Consider the following 6,772-nt stretch of genomic DNA (forward strand, 5'->3'; position numbering starts at 1 on the left):
TCTTTTTACTCCTCATTGTACTGAATTTATAGATTACATGTTCACCTTACACAAATAAAGTAGAATAATATACTCTTATGTAATGCACATGCTTAGGTGATGGTTTTGGGGTTTCTGGTCTTTAGGGCGGATGAACTCTGTCTCAGTCTGTTGCTAGGTTTGATAAAACAGGTCTGGTTTGAACTGATGATTTGACACAGTTTCTCTGAATCTTGATTCAAAGTGACTTCGTCATTCTCTCCACTAATAAACTTATTGTCCCTCAGGTTGAACTTATTCTCTGATTTTTGCAGGGGAAGCACAATGGTGAGACAGGTTCTCTTGGACGTTCTGGACGACTTGGCAGACGAAGAATTTAAGCGCTTCAAATTCTTCCTGCGGGAGAATGACATCCTCAAAGGAAAAAAAAGTTTCAGAAGGGCTGACTTGGAGAAGGCGGACAGGCTGGACACTGTGGATCTGATGGTGCAGACCTATAAACGTGATGAAGCTCTGGAGATGACGAAGGACATTTTAAGAAGGATCAACAGGAATGATCTGGTGGAGATCTGCAGCTCAGCGGCAGAAGGTCAGTCACAAGAAGCAAAATATTAAAAATGTGTAGAGTGCAAGCTGTATTAGTTTGACTTATGTTTGTTTTACTCTGTCCTGCAGCCAGACAGTGGATCTAATCATTTGCCATCTGACTTTTCCGTCTATATTTTCCAGCAGGTGACTGGGGACAGGGGATAGATGCAGCTGGAAGCACAGAAAAGGTGAGATATTCAGGATTATACAACAGTTATTTCCGATAAAGTAATTTGATTGGACGAGAGGCATTGCATGAGTGCTGATATAGAGTACAACAGCACTGTTTAACTTCATGTATCACTCCGCTTAACCATTAATCAGCGTTACATTAACGGTCGCTAACTATCTTAGATTGTAACAACATTTGCAAAGATGAAAATATTTCCAGAAATAACATTTGAATGAAATGATGTCTGGTTGTGAGGATGAAGGGAAGAAGCCTGGATACTTTAGAGCACTCCTGAGGTAACATCAGAGACAGTAGAGAAACCAATGTGTGGACAAAGTAGCTAGCTAGTGGCGCTGTGCAGGTCAGGGAAATGTTGCTTAGCAACAGTCCAGTACCAGTCTAGTTGCTAAACTATTTGTGTTGTCGTAGCCAAATAAATGATAAAATAAACAAACAAATCATAATCTATGGTTGTTTATTTAATTAATATGACGCTCGTAGAACTGTTGTATAAAAGCAATATCACACTCTATGACTGAATCACAGCCGTGCTGATATTCAGCACATCACTCCCTTTTGTGTGATATTGTTCACATGATTACTATCGATTTATCGCAGCTTTTCATTTATGAGGGAGTGTCAGGGACACTAGTGAGTTAAAAGACAGATATTTTGAGAATAATGTAACTTGAAATGAAAATAATTTTACTTAAAATAAAATCAACGATAAAAGATGTAATATTTTTAGAATGAAGTTATGCGTCTTGAAATTTTTCTTTGACTATTTTGAGATTCATTTTTAACAGTTGAGAGCTGTAGATGTAGATGGAGATGATCTTAACTAATAAGACCCTGATTATCATAGGTTTAAAGGAGCTACTTTTAAATAATTTGTAACTTCATTCCTTTACTCTCAAACAGCTGTCTATTTTTTCTCACATTTGAAGTGAAGATTCAAGACATGTAAAATTATCATCTTGACAGAAACATCTTGATGTAACCTGTGAGTGAATTAACAATCTATGATAGTTTTAGTCAACAATATGAACATTTTTAATTAAATGATTTAATTCTTAAAGTATCATGAAGTGAAAAATGTTCTTAAAATGACATCTGGTGTTGAGCCCTGACAGGCTAAATATCTGACAAATCAATAATGAAAACTATAGTATTTCTGCGTTTCCTCTCTGTGTATTTTTACCATTGATTCTTGTTTTGAATTCTTTAATTTGAGAGGGACATTGCAGTAAGTCTGGGCAGTTGATTTATATACAGCAGACTTATGTGACAGCTGCATTACATGACAATTCTAGCCCATCTAAATTTTCAGAGTTAAAATAATTAAGTAGCATGCAGGTTAAACCAGACCCACACCTTCATGATGATCACAGATAATATTATTATCCTTTATAATTATTAATAATTTGCTGATAACCGAACAGTGACTACCAACTCAAACAGGTGATACATCTCTCTGGTTCTGACTAGTCATAAACTCAGTTTCAGATATTGAATTTTGTCTAGTAATTAGTAATATCTTAATATCTCATATTTAAAGTTGGAGTGTTTGCCAGACAAAATGTATTGCAGGTTTATTTTGTGTATAAAGCATTTATCCACTATGATATTAAGTCCGTGTTCCATGCACCAGGACGTGTTTCTCAAACGCCATCGTAGACGCAGGAACAATGGTATGAAGAAGTGTTTCACTAACTGCCTTCCATGTTTCCAAGGAACTGTAAGTACTGACTTAACACTATTCACATGAATCTATATTTCATCAGTGCATATCCTCTAACAAGTTTTCCAACAGAATGGAAAAAGTGCAACAAAACTCCCAGGTGTTTTATTTTTATTTATTCCATTCTCAAAGGGGGATTTTGAAGTGTGAGCCTCTAGTTGAAATTCTTCTTGTATGTTTGGGAGTTGATTGCCTTAGGCCATAAGTCTCAGATCTCTTTTTTTGTGTGGCATGGTTCACATCAGCAGATGTTTCCTGTGCAAACTCAAAATGTCAAACTAGCCACACCTCCAAACTGGCTTCACTGACTGACAGGTGTGATAAAAAAAAGGTTCTTACAATGGTCTAATCTGATTAAAGTAAAAAAAAAAACATTAAATTGAAACAAATGTTTTTTTAGTTTTGTTTAGTGGATGAACCTGATGGGGAAGACAGCAGAGCAGCAACAAGTGAACCTTGGGTCAATACCGTAATCACACCTGCTACAAAAGGTAAGAGAAAACAATGAGGAACAGGGAGAAAGTCTGAATTCCTGTGGTGGACTGGTGGAGTATGACTGGAGACAGTCAACATAAACAGTGCATCATGACACCGTTCTCTCAACCACCATCAAAACTGTGTATTTACTGTCCAACTTTCACATGCTTACACACCATTTTCTACTGTTGTGGTGACTTAAGACATTCTGCAACATCTATTTCTAAAAGGAAATGAACAATTAATGAAAGCCTCTATGAAAGACCTGTGAGAGGTAAGGAAAGGGGGCAGATGAAGCTGAATCCAGAACGTTTTGTAACTGCATGGGATGATGTGGTGGTTCTCCTCTGGCCAGAGTCATTTAAAACCCCTCCCAAGATGGTGTGAGTTTTTCTTCCACCTCAAAGGTTTGGTAAACAATCATTACTGCCGCTAGATGTCACATTAGACCACCAGCATCTCAGACCAAAGCAAATGCTTTGTCGTCCACAACTCTCTTGTCCACTGCAACTTAAGAAAACACATGCAAACAGACGAAACACAAGCAAATTCAGAAAACATCAATTTGAAAACACATGCGCTGCAAATACTCAACACAACAAAGTGTATTATTATAATACATGTATTATATAACATCCATGCGCACTTGTTCAATAGTAATGACAGCATTTTGTTTGTTGTGAGTTGTGAGCAATAAGAATTATCAAAATGGTTTTAAACATTTGTCCTGGGATATAATTTCAGAGTCAGCATAACAACACGAATAAACCATTCCTCTTGGTGAAGAGTCCAGAGCGTCTATAACACACAAATTAAGTTTGCAAAGGCATTAACGTAAACTTTATTAGAACAAGTAACAAAGGAATCAATTAGGTAAAGTGACTGAAAGTAAGTTACAGAAATCAAAGGCACTTTATACTTAATAAGAATTATAATAATTATTACTACGCACTACTAACAACCACTGGTACAACTACACATCCAATGATGCTACAGAGAAGGAACAGATGAATGTAAGACAGTTTGTAATACCTGAGTTTGACAGGGGAAATACGCAGCAGGTGAATAAACCAAAATAATGTGGCCTTTTCTAAAAGCAGCCAGTAAAAGCGGTGGTGAAATTAGATGGAGAAGCCGATTGTAATTTCTGAATTCACACAGTCGGCAGAGAAGAAGCTATGCTACTTGTATGTCTGTGGAACAGCTGATTCAGCGCGGCAGTGTCCAGAGTGAGTGAGAAGATGATGATGCAGCAGCCAAGATGTTGAGATGAAGATTCTGCTGATTAGCTAAACTCTCTCTTGCTCTTGCGTTCTGCTCAGAGATATCCTACAGTTTACGGTGTTATGAAAAACATAAACCAACTAATTAGTGAAACTGTTTCCAGTTACCAAAGAACGTTTCCATGATTTTTGTTTTGCATATCTGCAAAATCCGAATTCAAACCATATTGTTGAGTACTGAACATTGTAAATATACTGTACATGTTTTTTGACATTAACACAATTTTTGCAAATAGATCTTATTTTACCTGGAATTGTTAACTGACCAGAAATGATTTCTCTTACGTTTGATCCTGCAATCTGCTTGTTCTTACATTACCCTGCAGCAGATCAGCTGGAGGAGAGAGCAGCTACAGTAAATCACCTGGAGGAGAGAGCAGCTACAGTAGATCAGCCGGAGGAGAGAGCAGCTACAGTAGATCAGATGGAGGAGAGAGCAGCTACAGTAGATCAGCTGGAGGAGAGAGCAGCTACAGTAGATCATCTGGAGGAGAGAGCAGCTACAGTAGATCAGATGGAGGAGAGAGCAGCTACAGTAGATCAGCTGGAGGAGAGAGCAGCTACAGTAGATCAGCTGGAGGAGAGAGCAGCTACAGTAGATCACCTGGAGGAGAGAGCAGCTACAGTAGATCAGATGGAGGAGAGAGCAGCTACAGTAGATCACCTGGAGGAGAGAGCAGCTACGACACAGGTAAAGGTGAGATCTTCTGATCCTCTGTAGTCACTGTCATACAGCAATGTTTTTTTTTTTTCAATGCTTATTTTTATGAGGTCAGGTTAAAATCGAGCACAAACACCTGTAACCTCAACTAACTTTACTTTAGACTTGGAAAGATAGGACAGTGACGCTGAAGATACTTTTACTGAACAGTTTACTTTCTTTACTTTAGTTTACTTTTATTTTTGGTTTTGTATTACTCTAGATAGTGTACCACTGTGTTCTTAATCTCAATGGTTGTAACCTGTTTATTTTAAGATTAAATTAAATCGCCTGTTTTCTCAGTGTGACCCAGTTAATGATGGAAAACACTCAAAGAAGAAGAATGACAACACAGTGAGAGGAAGAGAGTCTGAAATCAAGTCTGTTCCATCTGCAACTTGTGAGAAAAATAATTTAATGAATTATTTTATTTTGCAGTAACACAAAAAAAAATTAGAACTAATTGCTAACTAACTAACATTCAAAATCATTTACAGTGAACATGAGAAGAATGTATTGATTCAACTCTGGCTCATTGTTGTCTTGCAGGCACCTCAGATGTGGATATGAGTGGAAACAAGGATGAGGTCAGAAAATACAAATTTCACAAGAACTTGAGGACATCTTTACTTTATAACTATATGATGTTACCATTTAATTTACATACAGTAAATGGTTATTTATTATTTACAGCAATCAGTGAAGATTTCTGGAGAGAAGAATAGAAACATGGAGTATCAAAGAGATCTTGAAACGTTGCTTCACAGACTTCACCTTCAAGACAAACAGAAGTTGTCTCCAGCAGATTTTCTTAAAATAGTTCCACCAGTGAAACAGGACCATGAAACATCTGAGGAAGATCTAGCTCAAACTTTTCTTCAGAGGTTGATGATGTTAGACTACAGAGCCAGATATATTCCTGTAAGACAAGACAGAGCTGAGGTGAGCCATTCAAATCCTGTTCCAGAGTCTGAAACTGTTTACAAAGTAGACAGTAACTTTGATGCTCTTTTTAGCACCAACGTTGACGTTGATCAATCAGATCAGACTCATGTTCATCCGATGGACGTTCAAATTGCAGTATTTCACTGCTCAGACAGCTTCCTTAAGCAGAACATGATGACAAAGCTGTCACAGTGTCAGTACGCCTTACCTTTGCTTGTTCCTGACCCAGTCACACTGGATGTTGAGTGTCCTCTGTGGACATTCAGACAAATAAGAAAAACCTGGAAGACAACTCAAGTCAAGGATGATTCAAACATTGTCACCATGAAGAGTTTGCCCATCTGCAAAGCTGAGACACCCATGGTGTCATTTTTCCGCCTGGGTTCACTGTCAGTGTCTAAATCTCAGCTGATGAACACTTTGATCAACGAGCGTCACAACACCTTCTTCCACAGAAACTGCCCAGGTAGCACCAGATCTCGCCTTTTGATGGATGGTGTGGCAGAGATTGCCTGGTACTGTCCTGCTGGAAAACCCAACGATGCCTTCACTGACTGCACTGCCTTCTGTAATCTTCATGGTGATGCTCTGTCGATTGAAAAACAGCGTAAGATACTGACTGAAAAATCTTCAGTCAATGTTGTTCTGTTACCAACTCTGAAAAAAGGTGACAAAAGTACTGAAGTTATCTCAGATCTTCTTGAGTCTCCAAAGCCTCTGATTTGTCTCATTACTGATAATGATTGTGGTGCAGTTCAGATGAAAAAGGGAAATTACAAAATTAGTCTAAAAGACAGAAGCCAGTCAGATGTTTCTGAAGAACTGAAAAGGATCATTAGAGAGATCTTGTCTGGATCACAAACATCCTTCCAGCTTGAAACCATGGC

At 38.0% G+C, this 6,772-nt stretch overlaps 1 pseudogene; it reads left to right on the plus strand.

Moving 5' to 3' along the window:
• Window positions 1-5,669: 5,669 nt before the first annotated feature.
• LOC111230338 overlaps window positions 5,670-6,772 on the plus strand; it is a 2,610-nt pseudogene continuing 1,507 nt past the window's right edge.

Source organism: Seriola dumerili, unplaced genomic scaffold, assembly GCF_002260705.1.
Source record: "Seriola dumerili isolate Sdu_G_001 unplaced genomic scaffold, Sdu_1.0 BDQW01000262.1, whole genome shotgun sequence".
Lineage (NCBI taxonomy): Eukaryota > Metazoa > Chordata > Actinopteri > Carangiformes > Carangidae > Seriola > Seriola dumerili.